The 19,393-nt window shown below is 36.5% G+C and overlaps 1 protein-coding gene across 3 annotated transcripts in view; it reads left to right on the top strand.

Moving 5' to 3' along the window:
* FUT9 (fucosyltransferase 9) overlaps positions 1-19,393 on the top strand; it is a 122,160-nt gene that overhangs the window by 47,347 nt on the left and 55,420 nt on the right. Inside the window, exons 1-3 of one of the 3 annotated variants that reach the window (XM_072832030.1) lie at positions 11,510-11,644; positions 11,808-11,931; positions 18,575-18,686. The exons of 1 other annotated variant lie outside the window; for it this stretch is intronic. The gene's annotated coding sequence lies outside the window, so the exon portion shown is untranslated. Of the gene's footprint in view, positions 1-11,509; positions 11,645-11,807; positions 11,932-18,574; positions 18,687-19,393 lie in introns of those variants that run through there. One more of the 3 variants, XM_072832031.1, reaches the window with a different exon arrangement.

Genomic DNA, 19,393 nt, shown 5'->3' with positions numbered 1-19,393 from the left:
AGGTCATTGGAGATATGTGGTTAAGCAATCAAGTGGTCATAATGTTGGATGTCTCATCTGTATAAACACTGTGATTGCTCTCAATTAAAAAAGAATTAGTGTAAAGGGAAAAGCTGAAAGTCAAACACCAAAAATTTGAAGGATTATTGGAGGCAAACAAGAAGCAGGAAAATAGGAGATAAGAAAAAAAATTGAAAGTAATCTACTTGGAGAGCCATCAAATTTATAAAAAGATTTTACCCAAAGTAGAGGATAAAAAGTGGAGAGATACTGAGGAGAAAAGTCTGAGGCTGGTGGAATTATAGGAGAAAGAGGAGTCTCAAGCAAGAGCCAAGAAATTAAGGCAAGAAAGCAAAGGCTTTCAGAGGGAACTGAGGACAAATGCATTTGGGTCAAGAGAAAGGAAGGCAGAGTAGCAGAGCAGTATCAAAGTGAAAAGAAAGATGAATTTTTTCAGAGGTTTGCATTTTATGTAGTGATCCAGAATGGCAGGGAAAGGAAGCATGGTGAATTAACTCCCTGAGTTTTCAGAGAGAGCTCAAGAATTGTGTTACAAGCTGAGAACCCAGGAAACCTGGGGAATTTGACAGTAATAAACTGGTCCTTGACATACTGCTACCTCTCCAGATACTGGTTGTCTTCTCTGAGATTTAGCTGGATGCAACTTGGTTAGTTTAATTGTAACGCATAACCTCCTTTTCCTTGTCTGCTGGACATACCTCTCTCGATTCTAACCATATCGCTCCTCCACTTTACATTCTAGCTATTCCGTAGGGTTTAATTAAAACACATCTAACTAATATATGTTTATCTGTGAAGGGGTATTTTAACATCAAGGGTAAGGCAAACAGCTTATACACATGAGTATCTTGCTCATAAATTTTCCTAAGAAGCTATAAAATCCTTTTTAAAACTAGTGATTTCAGAGATGAAACCGAGTATAGGAAGATAGCACACAGAAAATCAATCCCAGTAGGATTTTCTAGTCCTAAGGCAAGTTTCTAGTTCCTAAATTCATCTGTACAGCTTCTCTTATATGAACAAGTGATACTAAAGGCAAGATTAATCGGTGATAGTAGAAATACTTAAATTATTTTCCTTCTGGCCATAATAGGAAAAAATGAAACATGATCAAGTGATAAATAAGAGCAATGACCACTAAAGGGCTAGGCTATGTCAGTGTCCAATCTAAAATAGTATGAGAGAAAAAGGCTGCAAGTTGCCAAAAGTGTACAAAAGGCCAAATCCCAGAAGACCTACAGAGAAGAAAATCTCAGAATCAAAACAGATTTGAATTAGGAGCTACTTAAAGGTTCATCATTAATGAACTTATAGTATGACCAAATGAATCTGATCCTAACTTTCATTTTTTTAAATTTTTATTTATTTATGATAGTCAGAGAGAGAGAGAGAGAGAGGCAGAGATATAGGCAGAGGGAGAAGCAGGCTCCATGTGCCAGGAGCCCAACGTGGGATTCGATCCCGGGTCTCCAGGATCACACCCTGGGCCAAGGGCAGGCGCGAAACCGCTGCACCACCCAGGGATCCCAATGAATCTGATCCTAAATCAGAAGTTGTCTTGTTACAAAAAAGGATAGCTACCAGATAGATCAAGACATTATTTTGCTTGTGCATCCTCAAAAATCTCATTAAAATATACATATTATGTATAGGGAGTAGTATTTACATATTAGCACTCTATTGCTGTATATTATGCCAATATGGGTTTCTCATTATTGTTATTTTCTTGTTAGTGTTATTTTTACCTAAGAAAGAGCATAGCTTTGGGGAGAATATGTAGAATGATCCAAGTTTTTATCATAATAAACTTAAAATCATAGCAACATATTATTTTAAAGAATATTCTCACATAGATTAAGTCATATGACCTGTTAGAAGTCCTGTGATTTTGACAGGGCAGATATTTCACCTGCATTTCAGAAAGAGGGAAATCTAAGGTAATGAAGTTTGGAGCCCTTCCCTAAATGGCATAGTCAATGTCACGGCCAGAAGTGGCACCAAGACTACTTTAACCCCAAATAATTCTCATCTACTACATTGTCTCCTGATCTGATTTCAATGCTTTTTTTTTTTTTTTTTTTTTTTAATTGCATAAGGACCTTGGACACGGTCCTTAACCTCTCTACACCTATGCTCCAAGTTCCATGCCTGGAAAATGCAGGTACTGAAAGCCATTTACCTAGTAAATTAGTTACAAAGATGAAATGACATGTGAAATGTAACTGTGCCCGTTGGTTTTGGGAAGCACCACAAATACTGCCAATGCTGTTATTGTACAATATAATAGAACAATTTAGAGAAATTGAGAGATTTCTTCATAGGCATGAATTCAATAAGCATTCACTGAGTGTATAGTATTTTCCAGGCACCATGTGAGCTACTGGAGAAACAATAATGTAAAAGTATAGCTCCTTGCCTTAAGCAGTTTCATGTCCAAGGAAGGAAAGTACACATATAACTCACACTTGGCAAACTTACTGCGATCAGTAAAATAGAAACAGTGGAGAGTGGATGGTGTAGGCATCAAGCACAGAGTTCTGACCAGGAAGGGTCTCGAGGTTTAGGGATTGTTTCCTAGATGGTGTTCCAGACAGAAAGAGGAAAATGAGGAGAGGCAATGAGACAGGGACTGTTTCAGCATGCTTAGAAAACTGTAAGCACGGTTCAGGATGGCCAGAGAGTAAGGATGATGAGGGTCCCGATAAGATAGAGATTAATGGTTAGACAAGGGGATACTTTCTTCAAAGCAGGTGAGTCATAGTTCTTTCTTTTCTTCCTTCCTTCCTCCCTGTCTTCCTTCCCTCCTTCCTTCCATCTATCCTTCTTTCCTTCCTTCATTTCTCTCCCCCTTCCCTTTCCCTCCCTCCCATTCTTCCTATCTGCTTTCTTGCTTTTTAGTACACTCTTTCCCATGCCCCAACTTCCAACCCTCAGGCATACCATATCCTTAGTGCTGAGCACAGGGCCTTTCACAACTGTTGTACTACCATTATTTGCTCAACAACAAGATTAGTTTAATATATAAAGATTATGAATCTGATGGGTAGATTGAAATTTTAGGCAGGAAGGCTCAGTCATGTGTCTTTTTGAACAAAGAAGATAAGTGGGAATCACACTGCCTTGTTAGAAACTAGAAAGGGGCCATATGACAGAGGGCAATAATTTAAACAGATTCCCCCTCCCCACTCAACTCCATCCATCTCTTTGCTTTTGTTACTTGGTAATAGTGAACTCTGTTGTGTACCTGTCTCAGAAAGCCTCAACTTACTGAGGGTAGAGGTAAGGCTTCAGATAAACAGTGAACTGTACCTCTTAATCAAAGTGTTCGTCCTGTCCAAGTTGAATCTCCTGTTTATCCCCTTCAGTAATCTTACTTGGCTATGCAATCACTCCTATTACACACATAGGTACACATACACACTCATTAATAGCAACCTATTTATTACATCATCTGTGCCTCTCATTTTTGTGGAAAGTTAGTTTTTAAATCCTTTTCTTCCTTAGTGATTTTTTTCCCCCAATTAGTTGAACAAATGATGATATTTGTTTGCAGCTTCCAGAGTTGCCCATAAAGAACACCAGTTATTCATTTAGGGAAATTGCTTGATCAATGCTATGCAGGTCTATTATATCTTTTTTTTTTTTTCAGCTGATAGGAAAAAAGAGTAATATGCCAGATTGAAACAACTGGAAAAACAGATTGCTGAATTAGAAGTGAAGATATAATTAGATGCACCCTCCAATAATTGGTTAGAATTGGAAGCATTTAAGTCTGTACATAATCAAATATTGCCTGGAAATGTTACAGCATCCTTATTTTATGCTAAATAGATTTTTATGGAAGGGCAATAAAGGAGGAAATCTGCCTGCTAATTTGATTAAAAACACAATGGATCTCTGCTATTTCAGCTATTAAGACTCCAAATAGGAGGAGGCTGATTAGAAAAGAGGAAATTAATTGCATATTTGAGATCTATTATCAAACATTGCATATTTTATAGTGGAATTATTCATAACAATTGATGTATTTTCATAATTACTCTCAGAAAAAAATAGATATATTCCTAGCTTCTCTTTATAGTGAAAAAAATCTAAAGAAATAATAGCACTCTATCATTAGTATTTATGGGAGAAAGAAGCTAATTTATTAAACACATAAACCCATTGTACAGAAAATACAACAGAGAATAAAATAATTCCACTTGCAAAGTCCATCCCAAAACACAGATCTGTAGAATCCCATAATTTAAAGACTATATCAATTTTCTGCTTATACTATTTATAATTTATTTATTATGTCATAGTTATTAATGAACATGTTCTTTTGTCTTATTATTTATTCATTCATTAGGCAGATATTTACATCTGCGGTGTAGCAGACAGTGTTGTTGTTTTTTTTTTTTCAGGTACACTGTAGGGAATGTAGAAGACAAAATTTCCAATGATCAAAGATTTTGTAATCTATTTGAAAATTGACAATGTAATAAGTAAATTAAAACGTACAATATATAATATGTTGGGTAGTAATAAATGCTAAGGAACATAAATATGGAGGAATATGAGTTATGGGGATGAGTTTGAAGCTTAGAAAGGTCAAAGACCTCACTGACCTCACTGAGAGGTTTTGACTCAGGATAAGAATGAAGTAAGTGAAGGAGCTATCTTTGTGGATATCTCAGAAAGCCTTTAGGCAGATGTGCAAAAGCCCTGAGGCAGGCTTTCTGGAGCAACAGAGAGAAAGCTTGTGTTGGAAAAGCACCTCAGAGAGGCATCAAGGATGGGATGGGTGTAGGAGGTGCCTATTTTGTTAAGTCTTAGAGGTCACTAGGTTACCATAAAGATTTGACTTTTAATTAGAGTGACATGGAAAACTGGCTGATTTTGAGCAGAAGAAAAATTACCTGCCTTATTTCATTATATGTGAGTTTATAAATGCAAGAGGCTGTTGTAGGTCACACAGTTTTGTACCCCTACCTAAGTGGCCTAACATGGTTCCTCTTATATAAGGTTCAGAAATATGTTTTAAATAGACATAGTTCCAAAGACAATTCCAGTTTCCTTTTTCATGAGTGTCCTATCACTCTACTGGTTTGTAGACAACTCAAGAACCTTTTAATCTACTTTATTATATCCAGTATGCAATCAAAACTGCAAGTATTTATCCGTGATGCTGGTTACCTTTTACAAACCAAATATAAAATGTGCCTCTAATTTAAAGACAAAGATGACACATTTGGAAACTGCAAAGGAAAACATGAAGGGCCATATTTTTATAATCTAATTTAATTATCTATACTTCTGGACATCTGGGCGGCTCAGTGATTGAGCTTCTTTTTTTTTTTTTAAGTTTCTTTTTTTTTTTTTTATTGGAGTTCAATTTGTCAACATATAGCATAACACCCAGTGCTCATCCCATCAAGTGCCCCCCTCAGTGCCCATCACCCAGTCACCCCCACCCCCACCCACCTCCCCTTCCACCACCCCTTGTTTGTTTCCCAGAGTTAGGAGTCTCATGTTCTGTCTCCCTCTCTGATATTTCCCACTCATTTTCTCTCCTTTCCCCTTTATTCCCTTTCACTATTTTTTATATTCCCCAAATGAATGAGACCTTATAATGTTTGTCCTTCTCTGATTGACTTATTTCACTCAGCATAATACCCTCCAGTTCCATCCACGTCGAGCAAATGGTGGGTATTTGTTGTTTCTAATGGCTGAGTAATATTCTGTTGTATACATAAACCACATCTTCTTTATCCATTCATCTTTCGATGGACACCAAGGCTCCTTCCACAGTCTGGCTATTGTGGACATTGCTGCTATAAACATCGGGTTGCAGGTGTCCCCGCATTTCACTGCATCTGTATCTTTGGGGTAAATCCCCAGCAGTGCAATTGCTGGGTCGTAGGGCAGGTCTATTTTTAACTCTGAGGAACCTCCACACAGTTTTCCAGACTGGCTGCACCAGTTCACATTCCCACCAACAGTGCAGGAGTGTTCCCCTTTCTCCACATCCTCTTCAACATTTGTGGTTTCCTGCCTTGTTAGTTTTCCCCATTCTCCCTGGTGTGAGGTGGTATCTCATTGTGGTTTTGATTTGTATTTCCCTGATGGCAAGTGATGCAGAGCATTTTCTCATGTGCTTATTGGCCATGTCTGTGTCTTCCTCTGTGAGATTTCTGTTCATGTCTTTTGCCCATTTCATGATTGGATTGTTTGTTTCTTTGGTGTTGAGTTTAATAAGTTCTTTATAGATCTTGGAAACTAGCCCTTTATCTGATATGTCATTTGCAAATATCTTCTCCCATTCTGTAGGTTGTCTTTGAGTTTTGTTGACTGTATCCTTTGCTGTGCAAAAGCTTCTTATCTTGATGAAGTCCCAATAGTTCATTTTTGCTTTTGTTTCCCTTGCCTTCATGGATGTATCTTGCAAGAAGTTACTGTGGCTGAGTTCAAAAAGGGTGTTGCCTGTGTTCTCCTCTAGGATTTTGATGGAATCTTGTCTCACATTTAGATCTTTCATCCATTTTGAGTTTATCTGTGTGTATGGTGCAAGAGAATGGTCCAGTTTCATTCTTCTGCATGTGGATGTCCAATTTTCCCAGCACCATTTATTGAAGAGACTGTCTTTTTTCCAGTGGATAGTCTTTCCTGCTTTGTCCAATATTAGTTGACCATAAAGTTGAGGGTCCACTTCTGGATTTTCTATTCTGTTCCGACCTATGTGTCTGTTTTTGTGCCAGTACCACACTGTCTTGATGACCACAGCTTTGTAGTACAACCTGAAATCTGGCATTGTGATGCCCCCAGCTATGGTTTTCGTTTTTAACATTCCCCTGGTTATTCGGGGTCTTTTCTGACTCCACACAAATCTGAAGATGATTTTTTCCAACTCTCTGAAGAAAGTCCATGGTATTTTGATAGGGATTGCATTAAATGTGTAAATTGCCCTGGGTAGCATTGACATTTTCACAATATTAATTCTTCCTATCCATGAGCATGGAATATTTTTCCATCTCTTTGTGTCTTCCTCCATTTCTTTCAGAAGTATTCTGTAGTTTTTGGGTATAGATCCTAGGAATAAACCTAACCAAAGAGGTAAAGTGATTGAGCTGCCTTTGGCTCAGGTCATGATCCGAGTGTCCTGGGAGTGAGTCTCACATCAGGCTCCTTGCAGGGAGCCTGCTTCTCCCTCTGCCTGTGTCTCTGCCTCTCTCTCTCTCTCTGGTCTCTCGTGAATAAATATAATTTTTAAAAATACTTAAATAGGGCAGCCCTGGTGGCTCAGCAGTTTAGCGCCACCTTCAGCCCACGGCGTGATCCTGGAGACTCGGGATCTGAGTCCCACATGGGACGCCCTAGGGGGGGCCTGCTTCTCCCTCTGCCTGTGTCTCTGCCTCTCTCCCTCTCTCTGTCTCTCATGAATAAATAAATAAAATCTTTTTTAAAAAATTAAATAAATAAATAAATACATTTCCAAATAGGCTACTTTGATGAGAACAAAAAAAATGTCTTGATGCACAGGCATATGGTAAATATTCCTTGCTTTTCCTCTTCAGAACTATATTTAAAGAGGAAAAAATTAATTCTGTGATGTCACTTTGTTGCAGAAAGAAGCCAAAGGAATTTCTTTATATTTCTATTTTATGTACCTTCTCATTCTTTTCCATGTCACCATAAAAGAGCATTACTACTTGGTGAAAGTTTTTCTTTTATCATAAAATGATGAAATGAATTTTAAATTTATTTCAAAGAATGCATCCATGAGCCAGCTAAATATGCTCATGGGTCTGCTCCAGCCACTTTTACTGCTGGTAATTGACAAGCTCTATTGTACAACACTAAATTTGGAACTAGAAATTCTCTATCTTTGGATAGCTATAATTTAATCAAGCTTGCTTTAGCTCTCTTATTATTTCATAATGAAATATAAAATATCTTACAAGCAAATACCTCTCTTCCAGAAATTAAATAGAGTGCAAAGGATTCACAGGCCAAAGAGTAACAATCAGTATAAACACAATTACCTTCTCACATAAGAGATAAAGCAACTCCTTTTTTTTCTTATCCAATATCAGAGTAGCACAATCTTTTCTCCCAACTTGTACAATACCTATTATCTTCATTTTTATTCTAAAGCAAAAGAAAAGGATAAGCAGCTGCGACTGTGAGATATAGAAATACTAGAGATATTGGTGTTTTTTGAGAAAGGCTAAGTTTCAGGAAGCATATAATTGCAGATCTTGAACCTAAAGACAGAGACTTCTTCATAGACCTAAAAGCAATACAGACATTTGCCACTAGTAGAACCCAGAGTCATTTCTCCTCTCTCCATCCTTCAGGGACGTGCTAATTGAAACGAGGAAGACCCAAGGGGTTTGGTCAAACAATCATCTCACGCAGAGTGTTAAAGCTTTGCTAGATGAATACTAGCCATGATGGATTCAGGCTTGCATAACTAATCTGCAGGAATTCTTTGAAGATATCACAGCCATCCTAGATAAAAGATATTTTGGGGCTGAGACATAGTTAATATTTTAGGGAAAAAAAGTACATTTGATATGGTTTCACATCAGAGATAAAGGTAAAAGAACCACTGAACAAGGGATAAAGAGCACTGAAGGGAAAATTAGTTTTAGAGACAACTACAAAGAGAATCCTTCAAAGAAACATTTATGTTGGGAAGAAAAAGTGTTGAAGCTGAGCGGCACATGTGCAATTAATCGAAGGCCAATCCTTCATTAAAAATCATGTTTAACTCATCGTAGACTTCACAAGGTTGATGATAACTAGAATTCTTCCTAACTGCTTTTCATAGTAGACTAATCATTCACTAAGCAAGATATGTGAAAATCTAGGTCCTAGTCACTGTAAGTTACTAAATGACATTGGGCAATTAGCCACTCTACATCTCAGATTCTTCCCTAAAGAATGGGAAATTAGGGCTGGATAGATCACCAAGCCTCTCCTATCTCCAAAGTTATTGATTCTAAGAGCTCCATAGAGTTCTGGAGAGTTTGGAGGATAAAAGCCAGTCAATGATCACCATCAAAAACCAGATAATCAAAACATGAGCAAATAATCATCAATAAAGTTCCATCACTGAGTTGGATAAAGTATAAATGCTCTGTAGTGCATCAAAAACGGGCACAGACTGCTGGCTTTTTCAAATTTTACTGTTTGTTTTCAGTAAATATGACGTGGTGCAATCAGCCAAGCTATGGAAATGTGCTACGAAGGCTACTTGTTCCTGGGTTCTTGATAACTTCATTGACCCTCTGGGAACAGCTAAATATTCCTAAGGCTGGAGAGGCCTTGGAGAAATTCAGATTATAAAATTTTGTATTGCCCAAGATATAGATTGCTCCAATTATATATTTTGCACTAGGGTTGAGAAAACGTTAAATTCGGGGGAAAAAAATCTACTCCTGTAGTGGATATTTAAACAAATCTGATGTCTTTACTCTGACTACACATGCATATAAATCTCAACAAAATGTTCTCCAACTGCTTTTTTGTGACCGTATTTCAAAACTTGAGCTGTTAGATTTTAAGCTACTTGAGCAAGTAGACTGCTTTCATTATATAATTCCCTATGATCATCTTACTCCATAGCATTTTGGAGTAATGGAGTCAGTGCATTTTGTTAACATTTTTAACATTAACATTTTTGTTAACATTTTTAACAAAATGCATTTTGTTAAATTGAACTTAGTTCTTTTATCACCACCAGACTGTATTTGTTTTAATGAGGAACATGATTGCTAATTTAGATGCCATGTAACAGAGGTTAAGACAGACAATAAAAGTATTGAAAACCACAATGGAACCTTTTGAAAATAAAATTAAAATATTGACTTAAAAATTATTCCATGATGCTTTCAACCCTGAATGGTTAAATATCTTAATGTCTAAACCAAATGCCTTCTCAGTATAACCCTTCTGGAAAAAGCACTCTCCTTTCACCACGTCACAGACATTTGGTTGCCTCAAATCAGGTCTATAAGCAAAAAAAAAAAAAAAAAAAGGAAAAAAATTCACAATCATCAGCAAAAACCTTACTGAAATATGGACATTGCTAGGAAAAACAACATAGCTGTGAATCCCATTCAAAGCACATCTTTCTTCACCTGAACTTTTAATAATTCTACTTCTAGGGCAAAAGATAATTTCTGCCCACCTGAATCTTGTTCTTTTTAGGAGAGATAAGACTTAACCAGTAATCACCACAAGAGGAGAGAAATGGCACAAATTAGAGACTTTCAGATAAAATACCATGAAAATTCAGAAAATGCAATCAGGGATCAGGAAGTCATTGTAGAGAAAGGAGCATTGTTTGTAAGCCTGGACTTTAAAGTGTGGAAATCAGGGGTGGGAGGGCAGGAGGATCCAGCATTCCAAATACTAGAGTAATGTGAAGAAAAGCTAGGGGTGAGGGAGGTAGGAGGCAGTTCCAGGGTTTCACCTGAGCCTCATAGTGTGTGAACCAGAACAGTGAGCTAGCTATAAGGCATTAGAGAGCAGAGCACCCTGGGGGCTTGACATGGACTACAATCATCGCATTGGACGAGGCACGGAGGATTTTGAGAAGGGGAATGACAGAGCAGGAGATTTATTCTGGCAGCTGTGTGTAAACTGGATCGAAGGAGGTGATGCCAACTCAACAGCACAGCAGTAGCATCCATGTGCCACTGAAAATCGACCTACATTCCACCTGCAGCAGCAGCACACAATAGAAAGACTGGCTACCTCTTTCCAGAATATCCAAGATCCACAGACAATTACCTCCTCTCTATACTTGAGCTGTGTGCAATTGGCCTGATGGCAATAATGATAATAAAGGGCATATGTAATTTTCTAGGATTGGGGGTAGAGGCAAGATAACATTCTGAGAACTCCCACGTTGTTCCTATCTTAGGTTTCTAAATTTTACAATAGCAAAGAATTTAATTCATCTTGAGGTTTGAGCTATGCCACTGATACCAGCTTTCTAATTATCGTTATCAGTGTGGCTACAAAAAGGAAAGGTGTGATTCCACAATTTAGATTTTCAGATATCAAATAGAACATTAATTGATATCTTGGATGTATGATTACTGAAGTTAGCACACTTGGCAACGGCAAGAACATGTTTTAACCCAAAGCCATTTGAAGGCTAAAATAGATGTTAAATTTAGACTAAGGGAAAGAGAGGAGAGCCCTGCTTTCCTTGAGGCTTAACTGCTTTGAATAAACTTGATAGCGAGTCATCCTTAGGGTAATTTCTACTTCAAGATGAGTCTCATCCCATGGGTCAGGCCATTGTAGAGTAGTTATAATAGAAATTTGGGTTTTTTCCCCCCAAAGTATATTACAACTTCTGAAAAAGATAATCTCATTTTAACCAAAAGAGAAGAAAACCCATCAAAGGGAATGTGAGAAATTATACTTTCCTTTCTTGTCTTTGCTGCCTAAGGTGAAGTGAAATTGTTTTGTCCGTTATCAGATCAAATGCAGACATAATTTAAGAAGACTAGCCTTCCGTTAAAGATTTCATCAGGTGAAGACATCAGTCTTGCCTTCCTGCTCACTGCAGTGCACTGTAAATGGTCTCACAGCACATCCACAGCTAGTTCACTGGACAAAGGTATGCAGAACAAAACTTCCTTAAATTCTCAAGAGACCTGTTCCACAAAACTGTGAGCAGAGTTTTGCTATCTACAGATTCACTATCCTCATCTCTCATGAACTTTGAGTTCCAACTAGGATATTTTGGACCTAAGGAATAATGTATCCTTTTATTTCTCCAGGAAGCAACCATCTAATACAACGGAAGTTACATAATCGAGACCTCACTGTGAGCTTTGAAACTATTTTTAATCACCAGAACCTACTTCTCATCATAAAAGGATATCTCCAGCTCCATAATTTGAGGTAGAAAACAATGGCAATCTTGAAGAAATACAAATGACAAATTAGAAAGCTGAAGTGGAGAAGCATTCAAACATGAGACCAGAAGGCACACTCTTACTCACAGGTCCCCTCAATGCCAGAGTCTAGAGAAAACATTTTAGGGATATATTTAGTACCATTGAAATTGTTCCCATCTTTACTTAGGGTGAGGTCAGCATTATGATCTGAGAAAACTCTGGGAAAGAAGTCTGTCTTTTAAAGTCTGGTGTGACCCAGGATTCTATCTTTGAACATTGGCCCTCCTATGGGTCATCGCCTCCTCTGTCAGAGTTTTACTTATTACATGTTGGATATGCTGGTGACACCCAAGTCTATAAATTCAACCCAGACCTGATCCCTGAGGTTCAGATTTGAAAGTGACCTAGATTTACACATGGATGTCCCTCCCACAGGCATCTGGCACCCCATGCGGCACTCCTCCAAGTGCCCATTTTACTCCCAGTCTCTCTCACTGGGTGGGAGGTGGGAGAGGGCTGAGCTATGTCCGTTTTGTTCATCTTTGGAGACCTAGGTCCTGGTCGACACCAGCTGTTCAGTAAGTATTTCTTGAATAAATGAGTCAATGAGTGGGACTGAACAATTCTACATGATTATACTTTCATAAAATATCCTTATGTAATCTTCTATCCAGCCACTAACATTTAAGATGAAGGTACTGCACTGACACTTACCTACTCAGGGTCACAGAATGCTGAGTCTCTAGGTACTGTCCTTTTAGACAATGATTTGCTGTGTTTTTGCCTATGAAGGTGCTGCCAAGTACAAACAATTTAATATTACTGCCCATTCCATTGATAGAGTTGTAAATGGAGAAATATTGCCTTTCAGAAGAATGTTTATAAAAATGCATTAAAAGCAACACCTAAAGAGCATAATATGAAAAATGATTTCATTCTCGCATGCAAAGTTTAGGGAAAACAGGCTTTGCCTCCCACAGAACAGGCAAATTTTATCTGGGTATCTTCTGGGGGAAACTATAGAAATCTAAATATGAACAGCACAAAAGGACATAGAAATTTTAGGTATTATAAAGGAGTTATTAATTCTTCTTATTAATAAAGAAAGTAGAATGCCTTAAATCAAGCCCATCATTTTTTCCCATTTATTTGGGATACCACTTTGTCAAGTGGTATCAAACTGGTACTTACAAAAATATGTAACTGTATTGTATATCTAAAACTTGCTAATAGAGTAAGTCTTAAATATTGTCACCACACACACACACACACACACACACACACACACACTGTCCCTCTCTGAGTTGATAGATGTGTCAACTAACTTCTCTTTGGTAATTATTTTGCTATATCTATATATAAATCAAATCATTATGTGGTGCACTTCAAACTTACATAGTGTTATGTTAGATCCCAGTAAAGCTGGTGGAAAAGCATTTAACTGTTGTACATAATTGGTAGGATAAATTTTCAAGAATCTAAATTCTGTAAATATATATAAACAATTCTCAAAGAGCATCAAGTCAAACCATCTGAGAATTGATTGCTCTCAATTCATGCAGGATGTGCTGCTCCATGTCCCGTCAGAGCCCACTGCTTCATTCCTCCCTGCTGCGGCTTCTTTAAATCATAGCAGGACATTAAGCATAGACTGATGTCTTGCATTCTCCTATGTTTTGGGCAACTAGAAAAACTGATTTATCATTTAAAAAAAATAAGTGTGTAGGGTTTCCTATAAGTAGACAATGTGAGAGTTATGAATCCTTTCTAAATACCTTTCTAAGCATGAAATTGAGAAATATCCTGAAAAGTAAGAGCAATCAGATAGAACTAAGCTAAGGAAGTACAGTCATATGATCCTAACTAGAAAGTTATCTATATCTTGATAATGACCATCTCCACAAAAATCTTCACTGAAAAGACCTTCACTCAAACAAGAAAGAAATAGTAACTTATTAAATGAAAATATGGGAAATACTGTCCCAACTCCTCTGAGGTTGTTTATCGTTATGTCTTGAACATTACTTTTCTATATTTTCTTTATGGTTTTCAGTTATGCAAGAATCACTACTGTCATTTAAAAAATAGAATGTCTTTATTTTTATGGGCTGTAGAATTAATTTCCTGCCTCTCTCAGAAATATCTCTTTTGCTAGGGATGGCCAACAGCCAATCTTGATCCTAGAGGAAATTATTGAATTTTTAATTTCCCTGGAGGGAGAACTACTACATGTATCTTTTGTTTCTGGATTTTATCATCAGACTGTATGTTTCCACCTCATTAGCCTTATTTCACAACTAGTTTTCAATGTGAAAAAGGGGAAGAAGTGGAATAGATTATTTCAATCCAGTGGTTAATCTCATTTGACATACTCTTTGCTTTTATATTTAATGATATACTTTATATTACTCTCCAAGTCAGAGATCAAAGTATTTTGTAGTTATCACCTTACTAATATTCATCATGCTTCTTGGAGTTAGATAGTAGAGAAAATGAAAGAAATATAGGGGAAAAAATGATGAAATCATTTTCTCAAATGGTGATTACTGTTAATTCTGAACTTTCAGTTCTAGAACCCTTAAGTATCTATATATATAGCCACAATTATCTGGCCAAGATTTATTTTTTTAATATTATAGTTTTATTTGGGGATCCCTGGGTGGCGCATCGGTTTAGCGCCTGCCTTTGGTCCAGGGTGCGATCCTGGAGACCCGGGATCGAGTCCCATGTCGGGCTCCTGGTGCATGGAGCCTGCTTCTCCCTCTGCCTGTGTCTCTGCCTCTCTCTCTCTCTGTGTGTGTGACTATCATAAATAAATAAAAATTAAAAAAAATATATTATAGTTTTATTTGGATTACAGTACTTTTTTAAAAGCAAACAAATAGTACTTGGGTTGTTAATTGGAAATTATAAGGTATATTAATAAGTAAAAGATATTTATTAGCTGACAATCTCATTTAGTTACTTTACAACTCAATCAGCTTTTTTTTTTTTCTTCTAGGAAAAGCTTCATTCTTAGACTTAGTTTCCCCATGATTGCAAAATGGCTATTTGCAGTTGTAACATCACTTCCACATAGTACATTGTCCAAACAGAAAGAGAACTTGTCTTTTCCCAGTAGTCAAAAATTCCACACTTCATTCTGCTTGGATCAAATTAATTGACGTGTTCACTTTTGAATCAATCACTATAGCTAGTCAAGTCCTATCTGTGCACATCAGAAGACAGAGGTTGGCACTGAATGAGCCCTCATGGAAATTCTCTCCTGAGGTCAAAATCCTTCAAAATGCTTGACTGTTATGCCATATGGAGGAATATAGTACATGCGAGGAGGCATGAAGAGTCCCAATACTTATCCATACCTTCTTAACATTTCCATAGGCTTTATATATATATATAAAGGCCTTTTATATATATATATAGGCCTGCAATCAACAGAGTAAAGAACATCTCCATTCTATAGCAGTTGTGGTTTACTTTCTTATAACACCTACTTTTTTTCTAATACTATTAGCAAAATAAAAGTTTATAAAAAAAACTTTATAAAGTTTTAAAACCTGATTTCCAGGTTTCTTTGAAATCAAGAAAGTTAGTAACTGAGAGTTGGGAGGGGAAGGTGATTTAGTGTCAAATGATTTATTATGAAAGCAATCTTTCTTGTCTTTGGTTGGGGAGGGGGAGAATGTGTTATGGCCTGAATTGTGCCTCCCCCCCCCCAACTTGTACATTAAAGTCCCATAATTACATTATCTAGTCCCCTCAGATATAACCATATTGAGACAGAAGATCCTTTAACAGATGATTAAGTTAAAATGAGGCCTCTAGGGTGTGGCCTTAATCCAGTGTGACTAATGTTCTCATAGGAAGAAGGGCACCTGACTGGCTCTGTCAGCAGAGCATACAGCTCTTGATCGTGGGGTTGTCAGTTCAAGCCCCCGTATTGGGTGTAGAAATTACTTAAAAATAAAATCTGAAAAAGAAAAAAGGAAGAAGAGGAAGAGACACCAGGGACACCCACAAATGAATGACCATGTGAAGAGGCAGTAATAGTATGGCCATCTGCAAGCCAAGGAGAGATACTTGAGAAGAATCCAACCTTCCTAACACATTAAGCTTGGACTTCTAGCCTCCTGAACTGTGACAAAATACATTTCTATTGTTTATCAAATGAGTAGCATTTTTTTATGGCAACCCTAGCAAAGTGATACAGATAAGTTGTTTGCTTTTAATACTATTAAATACCTAAACAGGGCACCTGGGTGACTCAGTTGGTTAAGCATCAGACTCTTGATTTCAGCTCAGGTCATGAGACCTCCCAGTCTGGCTCCATGCTGGGTGTGGAGCCTGCTTAAGATTTTTCACTCCCCCTCTCTGCCCCTCCCGTGTGCTCTCTTTCTAAAATAAAATAAAATAAATAAATAAAATAAAATAAATAAAATAAAATAAAATACAAAACAAAACCTAATTGTGGAAGCAGTTGATTTCTAGTTTTGTTTCTTAACATTCCTTTGTTAGGCACATTCTAATTCTGATCTAAGACTTTCTCCTGTAGCTGGTTACTTTTGTTGGTGTCGTTGCTGTTATTGCATATAGCTACATAAATGGAGACTGTAAAGCTAAACTCTCTCTTCCAACCTTTTAATTTAGGATTTTGTGGTTGCAGTGAGGAGAGCTAATTTCACAGAAGGTAACAATTACTTTGTTGCTATTCAAGGGATACTTCTCATCCTCAGTGAGGCTGATATGTTTCTCTTCATTAGTAAAATAAGTACTATTACTAGAAAGTTTTCAAAGTTTTACACTGGTCCAGGACTGGTTAATTTTCCTTCTAACTTGCAAATACTTTGAGGATAAAGTTTATGAGCCAGCATAACTGTATCAATGATATCTTCCTAATTTCATTGGTATTAACCAACCTTTTGCCCATGGAGCTTTAGGAATATTCTTGTTTGTTGTTGTTGCTGTTTGTGTGTTTGTGTTTGTCTGTTTCTTTTAAACACAATATCTCTTTTCATTTAATCTCACCATAAACCCAGTTATTTTTTTTTTATTTTTTAAGATTTTATTTATTTTTTAATGAGAGACATCGAGAGAGAGGCAAAGACATAGAGGGAGAAGTAGACTCCATGTGGGGAGCCCAATGTGGGACCTGATCCCAGAACCCCAGGATCACACCCTGAGCTGAAGGCAGATACTCAACCACTGAGCCCCCTAGGCATCCCTTTAAGCCCATTTAAATAGAATATGTCCTTTTTCCTGTGGCTGCAATTTGGATCTTGAATGTATAATGTGACTGCCTATAACAAAAGAAATGAAATATGTTGCCATTAAATAAAATAATGATAGGAAATGTTAGTTTGAAATGTTCCCTTTTATTTTTCTTCAGTTCCCATTAAAGTTGGGTTGCTCTCTTGTTTCAGAAAAGAGAGAAAAAAATAAAAAGCAAAGCTTCTGTAATTCCCCAAGGAACTACATTAACTATCCCTAGTCCTAGAGAGACAGTATGAAATTATGACTAACTAAGAAGGCTAAATAAGATATGGTTATTTCTTTGATTCTATATATTATCAATACCTTCACTTTCATTTCCTCATGTAATTGTGAAATGGGTGTGACAATTCTGTCCACCGTACCTCAGAAGTCTGTTACCAAAATCACAAAGAAGGGCCTTGAGCTCCTTAAAATTTGTTAAATAAATGTTTAATAAGGTAAAATATAAGGTATATGGATCTTTTTATGATCTTTCTATTATTTGGATAAATTTGTGTGTTTTTCTCTTGAAAAAGAGATTGCTTAATAAAACTATTTGGGGAATGTACATTGAATCAGTGTAAGCAATCCTCCTAGATTTGAGGATGTTTATGTTAATTATAAGGAAAGTTCTAGTTTAGAACCTATTCTAAACAAATAATGGCATTTAAAAATCAACCAATATTTCAATAACTCTTTAAATGAAACAAAAACAATGTAGAAGAATTTAAACATTTAAATCTCAAAAATGCCAGTAGGGCTGTAAAGCTAATTCGACTAAGGAATTCAAATATTATATAACCTATTTTTACATACATATTTTCCAAAACAGGAAAATAATCCACTTCTTAGAGAAAACTACTCAGTCCTAAAATTATACTTTGAATCAATAATTTATTAATATAGAACAACCCTGCCTTGCATTTTTTTCTCTTTTGATCATCCAAAGATCATTTGTCTTCAAATTTTATTACTATCTTCTCTTTAAAGGCAAACTCATTTAAAAAAAATAGAGATTTTTTCAATAATGGTATAATGTAAATGAAAGTAATATATTTTTGGCAAATATATTTGGCAAATTTGGCAAATTTGGCAAATTCCCAGTGCTACTTATTTTTCTCTCTAAATCTGAAATTTCATTTATATTAATTACATTATCCAGTCTTTAATTATTACTAATGGGCAAACATTACTAAAAAAGAATTAGGCATGGCCTCAACAATGTGACTTAAATTGTACTTTTGCAATCTGCTATTTGAGGAATATATAATTAGTGTTTACCATAATTTTCACAATGCTATTTGTCTTAACTTTATATTTCATGTTTCGTGTTTTTAAATAAATAAATAAAGGACACACGCTTGCTGATTTATTTTTAATATATATTTTCAAAACAGAGTGAAATCTTAATGGCCTTTAATCATCCTCATATCATAATGGACAAGCTGGAGAGAAGAATTTCCTCCACTGTATAGATGTATGAAACTGTACCAGTAAACACTGTACAATGTAAGTTAAACTTTCATGTTATAGATACCAAATATTAATCTATTTAAATTCGTGGCCTGGCAAGGGGAGTTACCAATTTCTCCGGTAGCAAGCATTTACAACAGAGTAGAAGAGATTGTTCTCTAATTCCTTCATCGCTCCTTTTGTTGTAGGGACCAGCCCTCAGACAAAGAACCTGCTCTGTTCTTTTGATGACCAATTATTCTGGGGAGATGTAAAGAATCTCTAACCATTTCTGCTGCTTTCATGGTATTAGTTTTGAGGGCTCATCATCACCTCTAATGTCCATGACTCCATTCTCTACTATTAGTGACTAAAATTTAAGTTCTCTCTCCTTTATCCTATATCAGCCAACAAGGCTTGCATACTCAGAATTTTAGTATCATTCGTAATATTTATTTTTAAGCATTTGGTCACATGTTCTTCTGTGTCCCTGGCTTGACACTCTGAATGATGGTGTACTAACCCTTAAGTTAGTAAGGGGAAAAAGATCATTAAAAGCAACTCGTCTCTAGAACTCCCCTTTAGAAATCATAGAATGGAGTAAGACATGAGATATTAAACTAAAATGGATTGTATAAGACCAAATGCATTGGTAGACCTATATGTCCGTAAGATGATTTAAAACAATATAATTTATAGAAATATCTCCCAAAACAGGTTTGCAGAGCCAGGGTAATTACACTGATAAACTCTGTTTCACTTGA

The sequence above is a fragment of the Canis lupus genome, chromosome 7 (assembly GCF_048164855.1).
Source record: "Canis lupus baileyi chromosome 7, mCanLup2.hap1, whole genome shotgun sequence".
NCBI classification, from domain to species: Eukaryota; Metazoa; Chordata; class Mammalia; order Carnivora; family Canidae; genus Canis; species Canis lupus.
This window is presented reverse-complemented; position numbering and strand designations above follow the sequence as displayed.